The sequence below is a fragment of the Tachypleus tridentatus genome, chromosome 13 (genome assembly GCF_004210375.1).
Source record: "Tachypleus tridentatus isolate NWPU-2018 chromosome 13, ASM421037v1, whole genome shotgun sequence".
In the NCBI taxonomy this organism is placed as follows: Eukaryota; Metazoa; Arthropoda; class Merostomata; order Xiphosura; family Limulidae; genus Tachypleus; species Tachypleus tridentatus.
In genome coordinates this window covers 164,603,966-164,630,388 of record NC_134837.1, presented here as the reverse complement: position 1 = coordinate 164,630,388, position 26,423 = coordinate 164,603,966, and the positions used below count along the sequence as shown (strand labels likewise).

The 26,423-nt window shown below is 32.3% G+C and overlaps 1 pseudogene across 1 annotated transcript in view; it reads left to right on the top strand.

The window, feature by feature from the left end:
* LOC143239849 (serine/threonine-protein kinase NLK-like) overlaps positions 1-26,423 on the top strand; it is a 38,217-nt pseudogene that overhangs the window by 6,421 nt on the left and 5,373 nt on the right. The window contains exons 2-7 of the transcript XR_013021405.1: positions 4,201-4,330; positions 14,595-14,650; positions 22,143-22,249; positions 25,007-25,092; positions 25,687-25,896; positions 26,082-26,270. The product of XR_013021405.1 is annotated as a serine/threonine-protein kinase NLK-like (transcript). The remainder of the gene's footprint in view (positions 1-4,200; positions 4,331-14,594; positions 14,651-22,142; positions 22,250-25,006; positions 25,093-25,686; positions 25,897-26,081; positions 26,271-26,423) is intronic.

Genomic DNA, 26,423 nt, shown 5'->3' with positions numbered 1-26,423 from the left:
TAATAACTTTAAGCTGATTTTGAGAATTTGGTCTTTTTTTTTTTTTTCCAAGATAAAGAAAGCATAAATATACAGGGCATTTAGGTTGTCATTCATTTAATATTACAGAGGGTGATTGATGGCTTCAAAAAAAAAAGGCCTAGGATACCCATATATCTGAAGAGAAAGATGCGACTTTTTTGTTGTTGAGAGAAGAGTATCAACTGTTGTTGTGTGACAGAATACAAACGAGAGCTGGAGGTGTCTCCGTTCTAGTAACCTATTTTTTCGAACACGCTATAGGTTAGCGGGACTGCTACAAGCATGACGAGTCCTTGGTGTCCTGGTTTTTCTCGGCTTTATTTTGTATTGACTCGTCATAGCCTGTTAGGCACATGACTCAAGCCACCTTGACAACCCGTTTTACATCAAAGAAAATTCGCATGTCAGATGTCTATTTAATATTATAATCACAGATTGTACAATGTTTTCAACCTTTGTTTGAAATATTCTCCAAAATCTGGTTAGGATATTTACGTGGAAACTAGTTCCAGTCACCTATCCATCAAAGATATCTCGGATTAAATTATGCCTTTAACTTTGTTTTGAGATCAATGTACGAGTAAAAAGATAATTACTGCCTGTAAAACTAGTTTCAAGTCATTTAAAAGATGCATTAATCATGATTACAGGCTTACGTACTTTGACCTGGAACTTTTGTTTGAAATCTTGTATACCAGTAGATATATTGTAATTATTACCAGTAGTTTCAATTATGTAGTGATAGTGAAAAATCTAAATTCTCAATTTGTAGCGCGACTTTATTTTATTTTATAATGCATAAATTTAAAATCGTAAATCAGTATCGAGGTTCTTCCATTTTAAAATATAGAGCCAGTTTGGATAGTTGATGTTGGCACTCGTTACTCACACGTGCGCGATTAAGCTTCGCTGACTTTTCTCCAGGGCCAAATTAAAAGCAAAGACAACGCGGCAGTTGCTTAGGGACCTCCTAAGAAGTTAAAAATAAAACTAGATAATTTTTTTAAATCGTGTAAATAAAAATAGTTATAGTAAAATATAAAAATATTCATTTTTTTATAGAGCTAACTTTTTTTTCCTCTTAATTTCAAGTTTGCTTTTCTCAACTATTGACAAAAATTATACAAGCTGTTTTCAACTAACTATGCTATGTGCGAATGCATATTGCCATAAGTTTGAAGGCCAGGTGGTTAGGGCACTAGATTTGTAATCCGAGAGTCGCTGGTTCGAATCTTCGTCGCACCAAATATGCTTGTTTTTTTCAGCCGTGGGGGCGTTATAATGTTCGGTCAATCCCACTGTTCGTTGGTAAAGAGTAACCCAAGAGTTGGCAGTGGGTGATGATGATTAGTTAGCTGCCTTCCCTATAGTCTTACACTGCTAAATTAGGGACAGCTAGCGTAGATAGCTCTCGTGTAGCTTCGCGCGAAATTAAGAAACAAACAAAACAAGCTATAAGTTTGTAACAGATTAACAAGGTGAAGAACTTTGCTTTTTGTGGTTGTAGAACCAAAATATCTTCATAATGGCAGTAGTAACAAAAAATAAAATTAATTATGGTGTAGGGATGGCAAGGCCAAAACGTACACAAACAAGATAGAATACGCAAAATCTCGACATAAGTAGCCAGTAAGTACCGAGGTCAAATCTTGCAAACTGTGTGAGACTGTATAGTACTAATCAGTTTAAATACTTTTATTCAAACATGAATTCGTGCAACGAACCGGAATTAACATTTAGTTATAGATGCAAATTATTTTTTGGAATATTTGAATACTTATCTAGGGATTTTTCTTACTGTTTTGTGTATTTATCCTCACGTTCTCCTGTTCTTCTGGAATTGTTATTCCTACATTTATTACTTGTTTCTGGTTTTTTTTTCAAACAATTTTGTTGGAATAGGTTGATAAGTGAACGTCATTTATTTTTGTAATCAGTGGTAATAAATATATTTTTTTAGTACCACATCAGTTTCTCTAAATTTTGGATTACGTTTGGGACCAGTGAACCAGGAATGGTTCCTCCAGTGTGTTACAGTGATGGACCGACGTTTTCAACTTCACCTTAACTCATTGCATGTGCACCCAATCAACTTTATCACTTGCTAGAGTCGTATGGATTAATAGGGAGAACATCGTACAGATCTGACCCTGAAGTGAGATACCACACACACACACACACACACACACACACACACGAACTGTCAGACTTGGCCCCACTGAAAATTTGAAGAAAAGTAGACTACTATATAATGTATTGACACTTAAACTGGTGTTTTCAAACTTGGCATCAATAACATGTATATATATCAATTGTATTAATATTTTATCTCTTTGATAATTTGAGTATTAATTTAGATTATTCTTTATTTCTGCTGAAAATATTTTGACAGATATGTTTGTGCAACTAAAATGAAACTGTTTGTGAAATTTGGAAATAATGTATACTTATAAACTGAGCCCACTGCAAAGTAGAATTTTTCCTTTTTATTATTTACCTACAAAAATACATATAAAAGAATGGAATAATATTATTGTTATATAAGATATGAAACAATAATAGCATGATGGTGCTCAAATAAGGCTATATCTCAACTTTACCAATTATTTGTAAGTATTGCAGAGTAATAGATTGGGCCCTTGTGTGTGTGTGTGTGTGTGTGTGTGTGTGTGTGTGTGTGTGTGTGTGTGTGTCCCTGTATACTAGGTACTACTGTGCTTGGAGACAGCCTGTTTCGAAGTGCTCTAAAAGTACTTTTCTGTTGTACTAAAACTGTTGCAAGAACTCCACTGTTTTGCTAACTTGGAAGAAAAGATAAATCCTTGGCTTCTCACCCAGTTCTTAGTTCTCCACTTCTTAGTAGCACTTTTCAATAATTTTTCAAGTCTTGTAAGCCATGAAATACTCTAATGGTAGTCGGGTGCTATAATTCAACGGTATCAATTATGTATAAGAGTGATAGATTGAATGCAGCAACCATTTGTTTTCTTAGCTCATCCATACATACTAAGTGTTACTGTGTTTAATGATATATCTTTTATAATAATTTAATGCTGTCATGAAATGTTTTGCTTCACACAACCTAGAAGTAAAGTATATAGATTGATGTATCATGTTGTCTAATTGTGTAATATGTCCCAGTTTTTAACCAGTCCTGTTAATGATAAAATGGTATGCTAGCCATTGTAAACAAGTTTAGTAATGAAACTGTTAGTCAGTGCTAAAATCACACAATTTTGTGGCACATATTTGCTACCTGTTCTTTGGGAGCTTGGTTGTTACTATGGTTAATTAGAACATGCACATGTATTGTGTATTTAACTATGTATTTTATAAAAGACCAATTAAACCTTTTAAAATGGTAATTGGTACAATGAAAAATAATTTACCAAGTCAAGACATAAGATCAAAATCAGGTGGCCTTTTTATCTGTCTGTACGCTTCTATTAAAAAAAGAATGGTTGTATTTCCTCAGTTAATATAATTAGGTTTTTTATTTTACTACTGATATCATGTAACCATATTTTCAAGATATAGTTACTTTTTTCCCTTAAAACTCATTGCAACTCTTATTTTCAAGCAATTTATATGTTACATTTAACAATTACATTTTCTTAATGTTGAATTTATAATCATAAAAACCAAATTATTGAAATTTATATTTTAGCAGAAATAAAATGCACAATATAATGTCAGTCACCCCTAATTGTTATGCAGATCAGGCATATGTTATTTGCCAGCAACACTTGTTATACATTGGCTCACAACATAGGTGGAATGCTAAGATGCCTTCTTTAAAGACTATTCATGATTTGTGAACAGTTTGGACAACTTTAAAATAATTCACTAAGTAACAATTGAGACAAACTTGTACAAAATCATTTGTAAAGAGTATTGGCTCAACAACCATTCATTTCCATTTTAGATCCTATGATTAATCATCAGATGCATGAATTAAAAAACAAACAAACTGGTAGGGTGAACTTTTCATTAATTTATCATCAAGTTATATTTTGTTGTTAAAGAAGGGTCTTACTTCAAATATGCCTCCTTTAATTGTTTAACTTAAATGTTTTTCCCCTAGATAATATTATTTAATAACTGTTTTTTTTTTTTTGAGTACACTTCTAAGTTTGATTATTTGGTACAGCAATTGTAACTAATTACTGTCTTTTGCAGGTCTGTGACTGACCCCCGAGATGGAAAACGGGTAGCTCTTAAAAAAATTCATAATGTCTTCCAGAGCCTAGTATCTAGCAAACGGGCCTACAGAGAAATCAAAATGCTCTGTTTTTTTAAACATGAAAATGTAAGTATAGGAAGAAGAAACACTTTAATATAAAGTAAAAAGAGAAAGCAATAAATTCTAAAGAAATAGAAGCCTTTTATTTTATGAAAATAAGAGTAGACTATTTAATGCAACATTATATTATGTAAATATTTGCAAACTCATATTTTATAAAGAACAGGTGAAATAATGGCTTATTAAATTATGATGAAATAATAGCGGTACATGTGCACATTTTTCTTTATTTTTTAAATGATCACATGAATTTATTGTTTGTTGAAACTAGTGTTGATAATATTTTTTGTCAGAGAAACAAATGCATATATTAACAAGGGGCTTCAGGAAATAATCGTAACTTAAAATATATATCTAGGTCATTGAAACAAGTTGGCAATCAGTAAGGGGAGGGGTCAAACTGTGAAGCTAGTTTTATATTTCCTTAACTATGATGAACTTTTTTAAAGTTTTTTTTCTCACAATGATTATTGCATTTTTTAACTAAAAGTGAATAACAATCATCAATACCTTGTCAAATATCTTCCCAGAATTGGAAACAAACACTTAAGACTTTGTTTTTAATTAAATGTACTGTTTATTATTTTCATGCAAAGTATCATTGTTTAATATTTTCTTAATATCTAGCAACCTTCTCAAAGTTTTCCTTTTTGTTATAAATACGAATTACATTCTTTTGACTCTAAGTAATCAACAATATGCTTTTTTTAAATTTGAACCTGAATGCACAATTCCAGAAATGCAAGTGGTGATTGAGTCATAGTATTTCAAAGTTTTATACTGGACCTAAAATAAATCTGTTGTAGGTTAAAAGTTCTATGTTAGAATGTACATTGGTATTAATTCTGTTTATGAAGTGTCAGCAGCTCAACTAAAAATGCATTATGGGATGTGAGAATTCCACTTGCAAGGTAGGTGAATTTTACATCTGTTCAACTTAAAAATGGATAAGCCCAAGTAATTTTGATGTGTTTGTTATATTAGAGATGTGATCTACATAATGACCAAGTGGGTGTGGTGATTCTAAGGTTTGACTAGTGTAGTTTCTGTAGAAATTGGGCTACCTAAAAGAAGTGTAGAAGAAAAACTAGATATGATTTATAGAGAGAACTAACATTTGTTGTTTTTTTAAATGGTAGTTGTGCTAGAACAATGGTAGCACTTTCTTGGTAAGCACTGTTGTAGGGAGAAATAGTTATGATCTGCAGTAATAACATTTTGTGTGATATGTAATGCATCACTTGTGTAATGTGAAACTACTTTCTAGGATTATTACTGAAATAACATTGTAAATTTTGATGTAGATTGTAAGATTTTGAAACCTTATCTTTCTATAAGAAATATCAGTTCTTGAATACAAGAACTCTCACAGTTTGAAAGTATATATAGCAGAATTGTAAAACTTGATCATTAATAGTGTATTCAGCCTGTATAGACATGCAGATAAAACATGGTTATCCATTAAGAATTTAGTAATGACTATATTTAATAGTTTTATTTATAGTGTTAGAATTTGTACTGATTGATTTAAAGTGGTATGCAAAATGTAACCTGTCCTAATGAGTAGTTTTGTTTTCCAGTTTGTAATGGATTCTTGAAAATGCTACTTAATGTACTTTATTTATTAATTGAAAAGTTTCGTATTGTGGCATAAAATATTCATCAGGTAAAAGAATTAAGTGTGGCAAAGAAAACTTCTAAATGTGTTCTTGATTATGTCACTAGTTTAGTTTAAGTGATAAGTATGAAACTGAAACACATTGGTCTAAATCTAAACTTGAAGATCAAATTTTGAAATCTACAAGCTTGGTGAAATGTGACTTAAGTTCAAGGTAAAGGGTGATGTTTGATAGTTTACAGGATAATATTAATTGTTATAGTATTAAGTATAACATCTACATTTATTTTATTGATTTCAAAATTAAAAGCTTTCGTTCTTAGGTTAATGTGTTGTAAAAGTCATTTTTTTCCTTGTATTATTATTATTATTATTGTAGAACAAGTTTCGTTTTATAGGTAGTTAATATTACAAAACAGACATCTGGAATATATATAACATACGTTACATGGATGTATATTCTACCATTTACTGTTTCTATCACGTTTGTGTTTTAATTAATTACTAAATTATTGATACTGTATTACATAAATGTTTTCTAAACACAACTTAGCTTTTCTATGTGGAGATGATGAATTCCTGTGTATCTTATAGTTTTCTTTTTTCCCAAGGCAGAATGTTAAATTTTCCTTGAATTAATTTTGATATGTGGGATTGAAGTGGTAAAAAGAAAAATAATTGAAATATCTTATAACTGTGTTAAGGTATTGGTGTCCAGACTGTTTACCATACTTAATTAATTTTACTAAGAATTCAATAAAGATTAAAAAAATCACAACGTTGGCAATTTGTATGCACAATAAAATTATTTGTATAAAGTTTTTCCAGAAGAAACATTGTGTACATGTTTTAATAGACAATATGATCTATTTTTGGTAGATCAAGAAGGACACGAGGTTTATTTATATACAAGAGTAAATGTAGGTGTGCATGTATGATTATCATTATGTACAGTCGTGTCATTTTACAAAATAGGATTCTAGAAATTCACTAGCATAGGGAAGAAAATCTCAATTGCACCTAGACCTACAGGCTGCATCTTTATTTAAACTCCTCGTTTTGTTTTTAACAACTGGCAATGACTTCCTAATATTTTAATTCGTTTGTAAAGTCACATGTTTAAGTATTTTCATATTGTTCCAGTGAATAACGTGGAAAATTCACGTGTTCAGCCAACGCTCGTTTTTACGTGTCAAGTGCATTTGTATGTTACTTGAAGTTTTCAAATTTCTAAACGTGTCCCATATAATTTTAAAAAGTTGTTCACATTTATCTTTAAGTTCAGTTTTATCTTTAATCCATGATGAAATCTATGGCGAAACATTTTCTGAAAGTCGTCTGGAGGAATGACCTGTTTTACTCGCACATAGCCCAGTAAAGCAGTGTATTATCTGTCAGTCAATCAGTATGCATTAAAATGACATCACATAAGGGGCTGTTACAGTTACTACCGAAACGAGATGTTCAAGATATTTTGCCAGTAATATTTTCTTCTATCCTTCATATAAGGACTTAGACTTCTCCATGTAGATGTAATATGCAGGTAGTTGTGTATATAATTGTCACTGTCTATTAGTTGAAGTAAACAGTGATGACTCTTATCAATGACATCTGAGTAACGCACGTTACCTACATAGATCAGAATTGAAAGTTAATTGGGTAAATAATGGCCAACAGTAAGAAGATATTGAAACTTGTTGTAGTATGTTATTCAAGTAGACTTGCAAGCTTCTAATCAATGTTCTTCTGTTAGCAGGTTTTTAAAATTACCTGAAAATAATTCAAAATCCAATCCATTAAGACGCACAGTGCTGTCGTATGCTCGAAATAACTGTGGTAATTCAAACTTTCGCATATTTTTAATGGATTTTTTCTACTGGACTCTTATTTTACATCCATTAATAAATACACGAGATACAAAATCTCCAATTTTGATTTTGTTTTCTTTAAGTCACATTCTTAAACTTTTTTTTGGGGGGGTGGCGTATTTCATTTCACTTTTACGGTGTGTTTGATTATATTAAACAATAGTGAATCACGATAGTGATTCGTAATGGGGAACGAAAGTAATTGCGCAAAACTTTAATAGAACACTGAGCAAAAAGCACCTAAACAGTGAAGATTCAGTTACAGCTACACTTCAAAAACCTTTACTACTGCTAAGTCTGAACATATAAAATAATACAAAAAAAAACATCAAGCATGTTAGATTTTCAAGGAAAAAGTCCGTTTCGAATGTCCCATTTATTATTATTCTGTTGCAACCCTAAAATAAAAATGGTTTAGTATACTGCACCCAAACCTTTTGTGGAATACTAAACAAGGTACTGCAAAAGGCGTATGGGTATTGAAAAGTCAATTTTTTCTTCTATATTTTGCATTAGCTTAAAAAAAAACTCAACAAAGCATGATGCTAATATTAAGTTAGATTGGGTAAATATTTTAAATGTTTTTAGATCTGGCCTAAAGATCGCACATTTTCCAGGTTTCACCGAAGTATTAATGTTATACTTGGAGGAATGAAGTTCGTGGCGTTTGTGTGGTTGAATATGATAAAATCTCCTCAACGAATAATATTAACTTCCGAACAGATTAAACTGCCTATTTAAGTGAAAAATAAAAAAAATAACTTAATGAATATAACTAAGTAAACACTCTTCCTGATGAGGTGCGACAGTAAATTCAGGTGTAAAACATTCATGTAGTACGCTTATTTTAACCATCTACTTGTAATTTAATATGCACCACGTTACAATAAAATGTTACGACATTACAAAAACAAATACTTTTATTAATTGCAAAGTTTTTAAGGAATATGCATTTCTTCATTAGCTATGACTGTATAGGTCTGGACAGGTATCTTTGTGAAACTAGGTTTGGAGCCAGTTGAAGCCTAGAAATTGTATTGTGTTGTATATAAACTTAATTATTAGCTAACCTTCTGAAGTTGATTAAAAAAAAAAGTGGTTAAATAGTTTGCATAGACGTGTTTATAGAAATTATACTTGAAACTGGTGGTACTTGGTAGAACTTCATAGTTAAACGATTGAAGAAAGCAGGTGTCTCTGGCAAAATCGTGGTCGTAATAAATGAACTGTTTGTGGAAAATATGTTTAATTCGGCTTTCATAGCACAATGTATATGTATAAATGATGATATTCACTTTTACCCTCTTCCCGACTAATAAATAAATAAAAATCTGGGAATGGCCAGGTGGTTCGGGCTCTCGATTCGTTATCTGAGGGTTGTGGGTTTGAATTGCAATCACACCAAAAATATTTGCCCTTTCAGCTGTAGGGGAGTTAATTTTATGGTCAATCCTACTATTCGTTGGTAAGAGTAGCTCAACAGTTGGCAGTGGGTGGTGATGACTAGCTGTCTTCCTTCTTGTCTTATGCTGCTAAATTAAGGATAAGTAGCACAGGTAGCTCTCTTGCAGCTTTGCCCGAAATTCAAAACAAAATCAAGTAAAAATGTTGCAAAATAGCAATTTTTATTTTTTCTTCCTTATTTATTAAGTGTAGAAAGCCCTAGTTTAGATTTGCGCGAAATTCAAAACAAACCCTATCTTATCTGTCAATAAGGAAATATGAGAATGCAACGATTCGTTTTTTCTAAACTTAAAAATCACTATTTTGCATTTTTGTTGGATTTTAGCTAGTTAGAACATAAACATAATTTTTTCTTCCTTATTTATTAGGTGCAGAAAGACCTCGTGTAGCTTTGCACGAAATTCAGAACAAACCAAACTTTATCAATAAGGAAATATCAGAATGCAACGATTTGCATTTTTCTGAAATTTTAGGTTTATGTACTAACTAGCTAATATTTGTCATTTGTATTTTTAAAAAAATGTAACGAAACGTAGGACAAAATAAATTCCTTTTATGGAAATTTTCTTTGGTTTATTTTGTTGCTTGTAGAAAGGTCTTATTTGGAATAAGTTTTCTTGGCTGCCGTATTTTAAGAGAAGAAAAACAATCTTGGTTGTGAAGTTCAATATGTCATAATGTTTAGCTTTCAAATCCTGGGATGTTTCTTCTACAAACTTTTTAATGTATTAATATTTTGTTTTTCTGGCAAAATATTAATAGCTCGACTCTCAATGAAGGTAAGTTTCTAGTCGCTTTCGCTTTATCTGAAGCATCACCTTTTCCTTCTTTTACATCTAATAACTTAGTCCTCACCACAATTAAAACACCACTTCCTGTAACGCTTTAGTGTAGTAATATTTTGATTTTCTGCAATAGATTGAACCCGCTATGAACTCGAGACTCCTTTGACAAGCACCTTTTGATTAAACAATTTTACTAGGACTTTTCACCACTTTAAATTCGTAGCTTTAAGTTGCTATACCCGAACATTCAGTCCAGAGCATTCAGGTACTGCCATAGAGTCTGATAAGAGGTAAGTTTTAATTGGGTAACCATTGTTCCTGTACAGTGTTCTATCAAACCTCCAAGTTAGGGGTGAAACAATAACGTGTTAAAGTTATTACAGATGGTTCCCGACTTGCGTAAACTTACACTTACATAAAGAATCATCATAAACCTACTGATAAATTGTTCATTTGCGAAAAGTCATCTTATCAATGCACTACAGCTGTTGCCACGTAGTAATTTCTGTAAACTAATCGGCTGCTTTTAAGGATGCTACCATGTGCCTGCTCGTGCGTCTCATATCTAGTGACACTTTCGCGCTGAACACATCTTGTGCATCGCTCGTAGTAATTTCTTTGTTTTTTGCGATAGTGATTTTTATGCCCTAATCGTAACTGGCGAATGGCACACTACTGCTAAAAATGGGGAACCCGCTTGTAAACGCACTAAAATAGATGTTAGAGAAATATGAGGGTGAAGATAAACAAAGCTTATCGTCTATTGCACGTGAACTTGGATCTCTTTGTCTACAATGAACACGATAGTGGAAAATACTGGACAGATTAAGGAATATATAAAAGGATCTGTACCCTTGAAGTTTACAATAGTAAGAAAGCAGTGGGCTGGTACCATTCATGAGATGGAAAAACTGCTTATCTTGTAGATAAAGACCTGATTCACAGGCGTGTACCATTAAGCCTTCTGACGATTCAAACAAAATCTTTATGAATACATGAAGAAGTATGCAAATGTTATGAAAACATTTTCATCTGCTAGTAACTGATTTAACCGTTTTAAGCATCGTTGTTAAAGTTAACTGCTAGTGGCGATGTTAACGCTGTCAAATTGTTTCAGGATCTGTTAAAACAAAACATCTGTGAAAATGGTCGTAAAGTACAACAAGTGTTTAATGTAGATGAGACTGGATTGTTCGGAAAAAGAATGCCTGATCACACGTGTATTTCACTCGAAGAAAAACAGCACTAGGACTTAAAGCAGCAATAGATAAACTGACTCTTTTTACTTTGGGCCAGCGTAGCTGGTGACAACAGCTTAAAACCATTACTTGTATATTGCTCTGAGAAACCTCCCAACGTTGACTCTAACCCTAAAGCTTTCGTTTTATTTGAAACATCACCTTTTCCATCTTCCTCATCTAACTAAGTCTCCCCTCACCATAATTAAAAATGCCCCTTCCTGCAAGCTTGGATGGTATTAGTTTTAAGGCATGTAAAGTAATTTTAATTATCATGTACAATTGTGTAAATAATTTTCACTTTTTTAGCGCCAGTTAGCGAAATTAAAATTTTCATTTTTTAGTTATATTTATAACAAATCCCGCTGGCATTTCATTGTGGTTATTGTAGTAAGAACACACAGGCGTGGTTTCAGTTGTATGTAAACAGATGACGTTGACATCTAGTGGTAGTTTTTGTGGTACCAAATTTGCTTCAAGTGAATTAATATTCAGTTCTTAAACTTTTTTCTGGACATTTTTTTATTATATCCATAGTCTAATTAAGCATTACGCTATGTAACGAAGGTTGGCATATAAAAACCATTAATCAGCATATATTTCTTGTAAGCCTTTCCGCCTTGTAAATGTTTCCTGAACGTACCCCTTACCTAAGTCGGTGCCTGTCTGTCATCACTATTATTGGTGGTGGTGTTTCAGCGTTTATTAGCAATGCTAGAACATCAAAAAATAACGTAGTATATTTTGTTTTGATATGAAAAGCAATGAGTCGTGGGTTGTCCAAATTTATAGTAGCCTCCAGTGACAAAAAATTGACGTACTACGTGTCGGACATGGCCATAGTCGTAAAACCATTGCATCTGTGTGTGTTTGAAACAAAATCGTGACTTGCAAATACGAAATAGCTAGTGACCTGACAGAATGTGCAAAATCATGGAAGTATAATATAATCCCTTACCAACATTACGATACTGAACAAACACTATCATGTATATTTTAAATCTGAGTCTGATCATCGTTATTTTCATCTTTCAATGTTCGACTTCTAAAATTAGTAATTTCGAAAAGTTAAATGTAAGTTGTCATTTTTGGGTAGTGACATTCGTTTCTTTTTTTTTATTATTCCTATTCGTATATTGTACGTAGGTTTCTGGGAAACTTGTTATATTAAAAATCTATTTTTTTAATTTTTTCCATCTAATCTGTTATTGTTAGTAAGTTAAATAGGAATAACATAAATGTGAAACTAGTTTTAACATACAGTTTTTAAACTGTTGAATTGCATTCGTGCAACTTTCCAGGACTTTTTCAATTTGAGTTTCAGGTCATCCCATAAGTAATGTCGAAAATTTATACAGAAAGTGCATCATCATGTCTGTCTTTTGTAAAAAGGCTTTAATGACTAAAATATGTAGTAGGATGTGTATACAAATGTTCAGATAAATACAAGAAACTAACCCAACCCCTTTTTCAGATCATTGGTACATACAATTATTTCTTAACACAAATGTTTTGGTATACAAACAATAGTATAATTTAGAATAAGGTTATTGCAAGTAATGATTTATATAAAAATATTTTATGACAATATTAAGTCTTCTATATGGTCTGGAACCGAATATTTTATCGACAGTTCACGGTGAGCAAATTCAGTTTAAAATTGATATCGGTACAGTTTACTTAATGCTTAGCTCTATTCTAGGGGTACCAACCTTTTGGCACTCGCGACATGAAAATGTAATTGAAATAAAATTAATGTTATCCTAAGCTACTTCTAACAAGGCTTCGCGACCCCCCAGGTGGTCGCGACCCACCGGTTGGGAACCCCTGCTCTTTTCTTTGCTGGTCTCACGCTGTGTAGAAGCTTTTTTCTGAGGAAGATACTTAATATCCTCTTAGAAATATTAAGTCCGAAGTTAATTTACTGAAGTTAAACGACTTGTAATGTTGAAATCTTTGCACATTTTTATAAGTATCTAGTTTCGCGGCTAATAAGCGTCAATAAGTTTATAGCTTCCGATGTGTGTAGTACACTAACTGTAGTAAACCTACAATATAGAACTCCCTGCCTTGCGTTGGTTACCTTTTTTATAAGCTTCAGAATATTTTCTAGAAATTTTATATAAGACAGCAAAACTGGTATTTATATACATATATTGATTCTTATGCTCGAGAATCTACAAATTTAGTGAATAGGCGAAAATTTCGTTATACACGTTTAATAGTACGAGCTACAAGTATTTCTAAATTATACATATTTAACTAAAACACACATTGATATTAAAAATATATTAGTAAATCCGTAATTGTTCGAAATACGTTGATGAACTTGAGGTAATATACGTAAAGTATAGTCACTTTCGTTGGTATATACCATTATTTATCACAGGTAATTTCTACTTTTTCCCCTCTTTAGGTACCCACTGTTTTGCGTAACAGTTTGGCGACTATATAACATTTCGTTCTTATACATATTTCATTTAGATTATTCATGTCAGTAAAACATGTAAGCTTAATAAATCGATATAAAGTGATAAAAACCCTATAATCCAAACACTTTCTAAAGTTAGACTTTCTTCTAATGGAAGAAACTTCGAATGAAATGTCCCTCTCAAGAGCACTCGGGTTATAAATGTTATCTAGATTATTATAGCTTTTACTAAAATGTAAAATGGGAGTTCAATAGTTTTTCTTTTGAAATTAGTCTGTTCTAAATGTATGGATGAGGTTACAGTATATATAGTTTTGCTGTCCCTGTAACCCGAGGGCATATTCTGCTCTTAATAATTATAATAACGATAAATTATTGTATATATAATACTAGTTCGTTTCGTATGAAATGATTGATATTTTTAGCGCCTTGACTGTATTTTGTTACCCAATTTGAACTCATAAAAAAAAAAAAAAAAATTCAATTCTTTGAAGACATCTTTAATAGGGTTCGAAAGAAAAGTAAAAACAATTATGATACAACTTAGCATGACAGGCATGTGAGAAGTACGGCACTCCCGTCCATACTGAACAGCATACAGTCAAATTACTGTATCCGACTTATCATAATCACAGTCACTCTTCAAGTAAGCGAAAGCCGGCCATTCATATGAATAGTTAATAATAATATATACAAGTTAAATGCGTTTTATTTTTTAATTTCTTATTCTTCTGCCTTATGTGCACGAGTCGATAATCACCTTCTAGACAGTATGAATTAGAGAACTGTTAGAACTGAAAGTCAGAGTATGTAATCTTAGTTTTTGGTTCTATGTTGTCTTGATCAATCATTTATTTTCCTTTTAGGTCCTGTCAGCTCTTGACATTTTACGGCCGCCTCACATAGACTTCTTTCAAGAAATGTATCCTTCAGTAATCAGCAGGATAGGCGTCATGTCCGATTATGTACATACAAAAGTGCTCGACACAGCTTTGTTAAATACGTTTGTATGTATATAATATGCGTGTGTCTATATATATATATATAGTATGACTTACTGTTACATTTATTTAATGTCATATTGTCTGTAAAAAAAAAGTTTTATCACCTTTTATTAACATTTATTGTCTAGGAAAGCAATTCAGAAAAAAATAGCTGGGAACGTTTAATAATTCAAAGGTTTTAGTAATTTTATCGCGAATAGTAGATAAAGCACAATTTGGTTGGGACCATTTGTCAATAACGTAAAGCGATTTAAAAAAAAAAATGTTTCTTTATTAGCATTGAAGGACTGCTTCTATTTCCAAGTCAGTGTTGTAAAATATCAATGTAGCACAGCGAACGTCTTAATAATGGAGCACCTCAGGTGTCACTTCTTGAATCTCTTTTCTTAATCTTCAACATCATTGAAATTAAACTGTTAGGTACTTCTAGCCGTATCGAGAATTTTGATGTATTAACAGAGAATGTCTGGTATCAGTTGGTAAGTTGGACAGATATTTAGGAAATGACCTTTGATTACAGTAAGTGCAAGATAATGTATTAGTTATCATAATGTGAATCACACCTTTTAATATAGGTGAGAACCTTCAACAGCATGATACATTAGATTTTTGCATAATAGCGGAGAATTTACCTAAGCCATTAAAGTAGTGCTCTGTCGCTAGTACTACAGCTAGCATAATGTTAGGATATGCTTATAGACATTAATGTTAAGTCAAAAGAGAATCTGTTCTCTATACAAATCGACTATTAGGCCTGACTTGGAATACTTGGTTTCTTTACGAAATAATACTGACTTTTTGTAAGGGGTTTGAAGGATGGGCTGCCACTGTATTTCGTGGATGAAGGGATTATCTTCGGATAATTTAAGGGTAAAAGGCAATTTTATTAAAATCTACAAGTTTATCCAGGGGATGGATAGGATAAATGACTAATTTACTAGTTCTGTGTTAAGAAGGCAAGAGGCCGAGAAGACAAACTTAAAACTAGGCTAGGCTTCAGCTCAGACATTTTCATTTCTGTAACAGGGTGATTTGATTTACTAATGGAACCAACCATCAACAGAAGTGGAGATTTATTACTTGCAGAATTCATGATTTTGTGAAAGATAATGGGTGGTTTTAAATTTCCCTTTTTGCAAGGGTTAGTGTTAAATGACAGACGTAAAGGACCAAATCGTCTCTCGTATCTGTAATATTCCTCCTCTAGTTCACTGTCATGCGAGTTATATATCGCCGTGAATAAAAGATGTGCCCACCGCTGATACAGCGGTAAGTCTAGGTATTTACAATGATAAAATCAAGGGTTCGATTCCCCTCGGTGGACTCAGCAGATAGCCCGATGTGGCTTTGGTATAAGAAAACCGAGACGGAGAGAAGTAAAAAAAAAAATTACAAATTTCAAATAATGTTGAAACGAAATATTAAAAAAAAAAAAGATCATTTCTTTATCCTTCTCGAACCTGGCATTGGTGAAGTATCTAAATGTGGCGTTGAATGTTTAGCATACAAAAGTCACACTAGCTTTAAAGAATCGTAAGACTAAATGCTCTTGTATTTACGATCATACAAATAAGTTTCACGTCCTCTAAATATACATCGTAGTTTATTCGTGTGCGATTTTCCTGGCATGAAGTATCTATACTTGCTTTAAAAAAAACACATTTGTCTGTGTTTGTAATTGCGGAAGCAACGTTTCATACTTCTGGCCCTCCGCTAGTACAGCGGTAAGTCTACAGATTTACAAACCCAAAATCAGGAGTTCGATTCTCCTTGGTGGGCTCAGCAGATAGCCCAATGTGGCTTTGCTATAAGAAAACACTCGTGTTCGTTCGTAGGCAACATGTCACCGTTATTTCGTTATTTAGTGATGATCAGATTGTTCAAATTCGTTGTAGTTTTTGGAATTTTCCGTTGTATACAAGATTGTTTCTATTGGAAGGAAATATTTTTCTTTTCACAATTATTCGAATCAAATTTTAGTTTAATGGTTTTTTTCAAGCTTCAAACAACTGAAGCCTGAAAGACAACTTGGGACATTCAGAATTTGTTTCTCCTCGCTTTGGGCGTAAGTAAAGATATAACTCGAAGTATTTATTTTATTACCTTTTACAGAAAGTTTATTACAGCTTTTAGCGTAAGGATTTGGTTTTTTAGATCAAACATGCAGTGTTTGTATTAATATCCGTACTAAACCCTGTGTAAGCATAATCATTGAACAACAGCTAGCCCTTTTGTACTGGCCCGGCATGTCCAAGCGTGTTAAGGCGTGCGACTCGTAATCTGAGGGTCGCGGGTTCGAATCCCCGACGCGCCAAACGTGCTCGCCCTTTCAGCCGTAGGGGCGTTATAATGTGACGGTTAATCCCACTATTCGTTGGTAAGAAGAGTAGCCCAAGAGTTGGCGGTGGGTGGTGATGACTAACTGCCTTCCCTCTAGTCTTACACTGCTAAATTAGGGACGGCTAGCACAGATAGCCCTCGAGTAGCTTTGTGGGAAATTAAAAAAAAACAAGCAAACAAAACCTTTTGTACTCTTATCTGTATAACATCCTAATAGAGCGACAGATACGACCTTTTCACATAGCCGTAATAATGTGAGAAGATAAATTGTCTCAAAGATTTGAAATAAGAGGTGATGTATGGGTTCTCTTCATATTATGAATACTTTTATGTGAATTTCTAAATATTTTTATATTTGAAAATCAAGTACTTCTAATGTCTTGTTGTCTAAACATAATTTTCATTATAGTTTGTGTGTGTGTGTTACTACTAAGAATATTCATTGAATAATATATCTTGCTATTGATAATTCATTTAAAAGACAGCTTTAAACTTGTTTGTTAGAGTTCTTTATTACGTTTCTGTTTTATCCTGCAATTAAGTTTTAATCTTTCTAAGTTTTCCGTTCCCACATTACGTATTACATTTGATTAATATGTGATTAAAGTTTTACTGTACGTCCGACATGATCGGTTTTATGTCAGCATATTAATACCCAATATGCCGAATAAAAGTATTTATTTATATACTTTCATTCACTGTACAATTTCAGGTGGAGCTGTATTTAATTAAACTTGTTATCACAACACACTTACTTCAAAATGCGACCTCCCATTTTACGCCAATACACCAAGAAAGTTTGAAATTGACTGTAGTGTTTCAGATATGTATACTTGAGGTAGCCGTTTGTTCTATAGGGTGGGCTGTAAGTCCCTACCCATCCATATATCTTATGTATCCAGTGTATCTGTGTGCTGTCCCTCATTCTCGTTGTGTAATATTATGCAACGCCATGTTCTGTGAGACATTTTCCTCAACATAGCAGGGGTTATTTTTCCAAATGCCACGGTAACAGCTGCCTTCAACTCAACATTATACGTTGTTTATACAGAATGCCCTTTTGTATTCCCAAAGAGAGTTTTCGCATGTTGTCAAGTCCGGACTTCTTGGGGGTTATTTCATGGGTGCTGGTGGATGTTACAGAACCACAACCTATCCATTTGTCTGCAAAAGTGTCATTAAGATAATGCGTAATTGAATATAACAATAACATATATCCATGGGTAGGGACTTACGGGCCACCCTGTAGTTGTAATCGCATTGTTATTGTTGCCGTAAGATAACTAAAATATACTATATTCAAACGTGTATAAAATCACTTAACTGTTTTCTGAACACAGATAATCAATTTGATATGAAATCTTACTTTCCTGATAACTGATATATACGCACGTGTATATTTTACAACACAAGGGCCTTATTTTCACACCCTTCATCGGACTTGTACGATTAATTGTTTATTCAGTCTAGCACGGGTTTTGTTTGCTTAATCGTCCACATACTGGTGTTAATTAGTAAATATTTATTTGACAAGAGCTTTTAGTTTTCTTAATTGCGATTTCTGTTAAGATCAAATAAAGTTTAAATCCACTGTAAAGACACAATCCTAAATTTAAATGGATACAAGTTTCAACATTTTCACGTTTCTTCTTCAGTCCAACTTTTGTTTGCGAAAGAAGCACAACGCTATTTGATAACGGAAGTGCTAAGGCCCATATGACGTTGAGAGAGGATTCAGCTTAAAGTGACCTTCAGGGGTATTGAAATTTGGTATATATTTTTTTGGCTTTTTTATAGTTCTATATATTTATTTTGGCTAATACTTCATTTTATCTTGAGGTACGGACTTGTTCGGGGGTAAAAAAATTTTTAATAGTTATTCAATATTTATAATTAATTAACTTTACATTTTTTTGTTTTATTTAAGGAACTTCTCCAAAGCCACAACATTAGAAGTACAGTTCACACTAAGTGTTTTTATTTTTACAGATGTTGCTGGTTGTTATTCCTAAAAATTTCCTTTGCGTTTTTTATTGAATGTCCTCCAGCTTTCGTGCAGATAGCCTAGTTGCTTTGCACCATAAAATGCCAATTTTTCATCTTTCGCTATAATTATTCTAATTCAGCGCTCAAATTTTTAGAAAACATTTTCCGATACAGTAGTAGGGATGAATAAGATACCATTAAAACATCTGTTTCAGTTCTTCAAGGTCTTTTGGTTTGTTATAGTAGACTTTTGTTTTAAAAAGTTCCAGAGATTAAAATCTGAAGGGGGTTAAATCGAGTGAACGAGCATGCCATTTGATAAGTCTTCCTCTACCAATCGAAAACCCTGAAAAAGTTTGATTTTAAAACGTTATTAATTCGAGTAAAGTGAAGTGGACTGAGGGTCGTGGGTTCGTATCGTGCTCGCCCATTCAACTGTGGAGACGTTATAATGTTATGGTCAAATCCCCCTATTCGTTGGTAAGAGTAGCCCAAGAATTGGTGGTGGGTGGTGATGAAGAGTTGCTTTCCCTCTAGTCTTATACTGCTAAATTAGGGATGGCTAGCACAGATAGCTCTCGCGTAGCTTTGTGCGAATTTTAAAAACAGTTATCTTCCGACAGGATGGAGCACCACCTCACTATCGTAACTTTTGTAGCATGTGTAGATAATTTCGAATAACATTTCGTTCTTCAAAGAAACGAGACCAAGACAAAATTTACAAGCTTACTATTTATATCCAATTTTTGTCATATCAAAAAAACAATTATCGAGCTTTTAATTTTTGTATATACGTTTTCGAACACTTTGTAACTTTAAGGGCTATAACTATTAGGGTTTAGGTGCTGAACATTTTACTATAAAACTACTAATTTGGCCATTTAACCCATAAGCAAAAGAGAGGAGGGGGAGCGCCATTTAGGTTAAAAGTTCCTGTTTTTTAAGATTAGCTTATGTTTTTAGAAACAACTTTTAATAGGTCATACATCTCTTATAAGCAGACTAATAGCCTTCAAATATTATTTTTTCAATATTTACGTGAAAGTAATGTATAACATTAATGTGTTTGTTTAGATGATTATATCATGTTGAAACATCAGTAATGTAATTCTTGAAATAAATACTTTCCAGTATGTAAAGGGGGGCCATGTATCTCCAACCTTCTGATGATAAGCCTTATGTAAAGTGAGAAACTATTAGATATGTTAAAGCCTTGTGACGTAAACGTTTTGATATTCATGTGTTTGAGTGTATGGGTATACATTTCTGCATAATAGCTATATAAAGTATTCATACATGCAGTTATATTTTGTGTATTCCTACTTGCATACAATGCAATTGAAACCTCGTAACCTAGTTTAAAAATTTACGTACACTTTTGCAATAACTGTGTGTGTGTGTGTGTGTGTGTGTGTGTGTGAGAGAGAGAGAGAGAGAGAATTTCACTGTTGACTCATAACGAGATTTTGTATAACAAGCAGATTTTCTCAACTTAATATATTTAATGGCACTTAGGAATTGCAACAGTATGTTAACAGTAAATTTGCAAACTTGCAAAACTAAAATCCAAAGTTAGATCTCATGTGCTGGACATAGCGAATATGGGCTGCTGCCTAGTTTGTGCTAAAACAGAAACAAGGTTTTGTGAGACCTGAGTACTGACCATATACCTTTTATTTTTTAATAAAATTATAATAAGTTGCAAATAGTTTTGGAGAATATGCTAGTGCACTCTATGTAGGTATGGCATGAAAGCTGTATTTAATACAATACAATAGTCAACAAAAAAGAATTAAGTGAACTAGTAATTAAAAAAAACATTTATCACTAAATAAATAATAATAAAAAGCTGTGCAAGAATGGTTACCAAATTTGAAAAAGGAATTGGACAAGGTGGGAATGAAAGAGTATATATCACTTGATTCCTCTCAAGTAAACAAAACAGAACAAGAATCTCTAATAATAAAATGCTACTATATTATAAAATAGTTAAAATCAATATTCTAAAATTAACTTTAGGAAAATTTATAATTATGAAAGCTGAAATTCTATTCAAAGACAAAACTCAATGGGGAGAAAAAAAGTGGGGAAGTCAGTGATGTAGGGATTTTATTGTCCCTTCAAAGTTGAAACAACACAGTCTGGTACGTAGTTGTTAGCCAAATCAAGCCCACTTCCATCTCGGTCTTGTTTCGTTCCTATTTTTTTCGTGTCCAATAGCCAGCTGTATATAGCTACTTTATCTGAGGATACATTTTTTTCCCAAACCATTTTTTGTGGTACTAGATAACTTAGATATTTCAGTGGCGTATTTATAACTGCGATATGTCTTCTAATTATATAATGCATTCCTTCTCCTCAGAAACTGCTGTAATATAGGGGAAGTGAATTTGGAAGTAAGGTGGTGTAAAACCAGATTCATGTTCAAGAGGACACATTGTTCTTTTAAAAAAAATAACAGAAAACTTCATTAAAATACATGAATAAATCTATTAAAGAAGTATATTTCCAACAAAATATTTCAAGTTAATTCATTATTTACTATATTATAATTTTGAAGTGTTGGGTAGATTTTTTTTCCCCACAGAAAATTGTTTTTAAAAGGGTATTTGTAGTGAAACAAAATTTTATATCTGTAATAAAGAAAGTTGGTGAGAGATAAAAGTATGGACCATTTTGCTTTCTAGACTAAGGACTTTACCCTAGCAGACAACAGATACTGCTTCTGCACAGAAATACATTATGCTCATTTCTAAAAGAACTGATTTTTCTTGAATTTTGAATTTGATAATGACAAACTCTGAATATTTAAAGAATGTTTTCTTTTAATTTCCAGTGTTTTTTAACTTTAGTACTAACACTTAGTTTCCTCATTTAGATTATACACATAATTAGTTTATTTAATCCTAGTTTTTATTTCACCAATAGTACATTCCACAATCCTACTCCTAGCTCATTAGTTATTCTTAATTGCTATTTTTTGAATATTTTACAATATATTAAAATTTTATATTTTAATATTAATTTTGGATAACTTTTTACATGTGTTAACTGTGTTTTGAACCTTGACTTGTTTTTTCTTAGTTATGTAATAACTGATCTAATGCAGAGTGACCTCCACAAGATTATTGTATCACCACAACCCCTTACTTCAGACCATGTTAAGATTTTTTTATATCAAATACTCAGAGGTAAGTTGTTTTTATTCAACAGAGAAGAATTTGTTAACATGAAAAATGTTTATATGTACCCTATTCAACCAAAATGTAACAGTTTAGTAGCATGCTAAAAGTTCACACAGAATAGTGAAGACTGAAGGGTGTAAAAACAGCCCACTTCTTCACTTGGGTGAAGTTGTAGTGAAAATGTGGATTTTTGGTGTGAAGAGAGGGAGAGAAAAAAGTTATATTTAAGGTGTTTCATAATTGATTAGTTTGAAATTTTGTGTGTGAAGTAAGATTCCAGCAGAGGTTATTCACTGATAATGTGATAGTTTGTACTATCACAGTCCAAGATACAGAAGGTTAAATTATAAGCTATCTATCACTCCTGTTAATAACATGCAGCAGGTTGTTTTGGCTGCATGACACCTCATTGTTTGTATTGATATTGTGTTGTGTCTACAGGAATACTGAATACAATTTGAAAGAGGTTATAATTTTATTGTACAGGACTTTGTTTAGACTGCATTTGTAATTTGTTTTCAATTCTGGGTTCTTTATTTTATGAAGGAAATTGAATTGTTGGAAAGGGTTCAAAAGAGCTGTTAGGATCATACTTGAAGCAGAAAAATCTTCATACAAGGACAGGATAAGATCTCTAATACTGTTTTCTCTTGAGCAAAGAAAAGTTGTAGGGGATCTAATTGAGATGTAATTGTTAAGGAAACTGATTATTTCAATACATTTTTTCATAATTAGTGTCAAGAATAGTAGGGCTAGGGGTACAAATGAAACTTCTGGCAGTGTAGTGGTCCTTTCTGCTGAGTTTTTTTTTTTTTATCTATCTAGCAAGGTAATGGCCTTTGGAATGAGTTGCCTTCAAAAGTTGTGGAAGCAGTAAATTTAATGGGGTTTTAAAAGAAGGCTAGATAAATATACAAATGGTAATGGCTGGCTTTGCATTTACATAGATGAACAGACATGTCTGTTGTTTTAAATGTTTTACCAAACTATAATCAATCGATAAATGAAATAAAGCAGAGAAATGTATTATTAAAAAAAATATTGTAATTCTATTCTAGAAAAAGTTGGTAACTGTAAACTATATTGAAAGACTACCTCTATGAGTTAAACATTTGTTTATCAAGAGCATGTTTATTTTTAAAATTGTTAATGTGTATAGTTTGTGTATGTGTTTACAAGTATAATTTTACTCCTTTACCCTACACTGAGAACTGTTTTAATACTACATTCTTAAGAATATTGACTGTAACATTCACAAGTCACAATTAATAAATTCTGGGCCCATTTTTTACAAACACACATCTAAACTTCAGAAAATCTTCTAACTCTGACATAACCCAAAATAAGAACCAGTGACACTGTTGACTGAATAAAGTGAGTAGTGTATAGGTTTAATACAGACATGCTTTCTTGAGCAAACCAGTTCTGCCAGATTTGTTGAGTAAAGGCATTCTTTAAGATTGGTGTCTTAGTTCTACAGAAATTACTTCTGAGGGAGAGAAAACTCTGTAGCCAGTTGCAATTCTTTCTGTGCAAGCACACATGATGTATTTTCTGTTTTATTTCTCATGATAAGTTTAGTCACTTAATGTTTCTCCAGTCTTATTATTTTATACTTAAACCTAATTAAGTAATCAAATACAGAAAATTTCACTTGTTTTTTGACCAAACCTGCTGCTGCTACTTGTTAAGAAATAGGTTTTACATGAAAGTATGAGACCTTTACCTTATTGATCTCCTAGGTGGTTTGAACTTATGTTAAAAAGCATTTCACTCTGTTAATTACCTTATACTCTTTTAAGAATTTAGACAAATTATTTATGTATATGAGCTGTCGGAGATAAACGTTGTGCTTATAATTTTAGAAATGATAATACAGAAGCAATTTAAATCTATTAAATGTTTGGCTTCTCGTCTTATTTTCAGGAACAATATATAGAATATTTTCATTGTATTGTTCACAAAGTTAACTATAGGTTGATACTTGATTAAAAAAAAAAAAAAGTGAAGTTTCAATTTGTTTGTTTTAATGTAAACTTGTTGCTCTAATCATCGCTTAAAACTTGATTATTTTCACTGTATACTTTACAAATGAACTGGTGTCTGTAAAGGCCCCATAATATAGGTTTTTGATTTATGTCTGACTATCTTGTTTACCAACTTGTTATTTATTGTTGAATAATGGTACTTATGTTTATGAATTAGCTAAGTAAACTTAAAGGCTTAATATAACAACAAAATTTGAAACTTCCTGGTAATTGAAAATATTTTTAGATCCAAGAATCTTGAAAATTTAATTTTCTTTGTTATCTTTTGTGCTTTAAACATTGGGGGGAAAAAACATTCCCAAGCATGAAATTAAGACATTTTCTAAATTATAAAGTACAACAGAAAATTACTATTACAAATATTTTGTTAGGTAAGTCTAACATCAGGAAGTAGTTTAATATTCACTTTATTTGCAGCTTCGGCTTAGACTAATGCATACATTAATTTCGTTAAGCCTAATATCTTAGATGTCCCTTGGGGTGGAAAGAGCAGAGATAGCCCTTTGTGCTTAATAACAAACATCTTTATTTTATTCCAAGCAAATGACAGTCGATGACTGAAATTAGTTTGTACACTTTTTAATTATAATTTTATCTTAGTTCATATATTTAATGCTTATTATTTTATTCTTACCACAGTTGGTGTTGTTAGACCTACATATTATTGCTATAACCCATAATTAAAGAGTATTTTTTAGTTATTGTTTTTCTGCAGGGCTGAAATATCTCCATTCTGCTCAGATAATACATAGAGACATAAAACCTGGAAACTTGTTGGTTAATAGCAATTGTGCTCTAAAGGTAAGTTCTTTGTCACTAATTGGTAGAAATTGTTCTTGCTGATCAGCATCATCCATGTTCTTAAATGTATTTGTGTTCCTTTGGTCACTGATTGTGAGTAGTGATAGTTATTTTTATCATCCTGTCCTTAAGGTGCATCGTGCATCTTTTTTTTATTATCGACAGTAGGTGTTCTTAATGTTCTGTCAGTTATTGATCAACAGCAGCTCTATTTTTTTTTTACGTTAATTGTCAATGAAAATCAGAAGCAGGATACTTTGTTTTTTTCTGATTTAATATTTTTGCATATTTTAAAGTTTGATTTTTAACTGATCATTTATTCTTTCTTTCTCATGGATAAGCACAGTCATCTGAAGGTTATTAAATACAATTCAGTGGTTATTCAGTTGAGTGTGAGAAACTGAATAAATATGTCAGGAATGATACATAATCTTGAACATTCAGAATATTTCTGAAAAATAAACCTCATAAACATGCATAACCAAATTATCAATTCCCTGTGTGTGTGTCTATCTTTCTATTTATATGGTATATAACTTATTTAATAAAACATTTGATAAATTAGACTTTTTTTTTTTTCTATATTTTCTGCAGATTTGTGATTTTGGCTTGGCACGAGTGGAGGAACTAGATAAAAATAGGCACATGACTCAAGAAGTTGTGACACAGTATTATCGTGCCCCTGAACTCCTAATGGGGGCCAGACATTATGGCTCCAAGATTGATATTTGGTCGGTAGGATGTATTTTTGCTGAGATGTTGAGTCGGAGGATATTATTTCAAGCCCAAACACCAATCCAGCAGGTGAAGGAAAGAATGAATTAACCCTTTAAAACATTTCTATTTAAATAAGAATTTTGTTTTTAATTCTTCCTCTTTTTTGTTTACCATAGATCTCTGTAATTCTTTAATTTTCCAAGAATGACTTTACTTGTATTGCTTGTAGTATGTGTGACTGACTGTATAAAGTATCTGAATCATTCATCCAGTTGGATCTTATAACAAGTCTGCTAGGAACACCATCTGTGGAGGATATGGATTATGCTTGTGAAGGAGCTCGTGTTCACATGATGACAATACCACAGAAGCCTCCCTCTCTCTCTAACCTTTACAGCTTATCCTTACAAGCTACTCACGAAGCTGTGCATCTTCTGTGTCAGATGTTGGTCTTCAATCCTGTAGGTATTTCATTTGTTTAATTGTTTTTAGCATTGCCACTTCCTCATCTAAACAGGAGGAGATTACCTCCTCAACATTGCTAATAACTCTTTTACTTAAGTATTTTGTGCAGTATTATGATATCACTCTTTCTCTGTAATCCAGAATGTTTA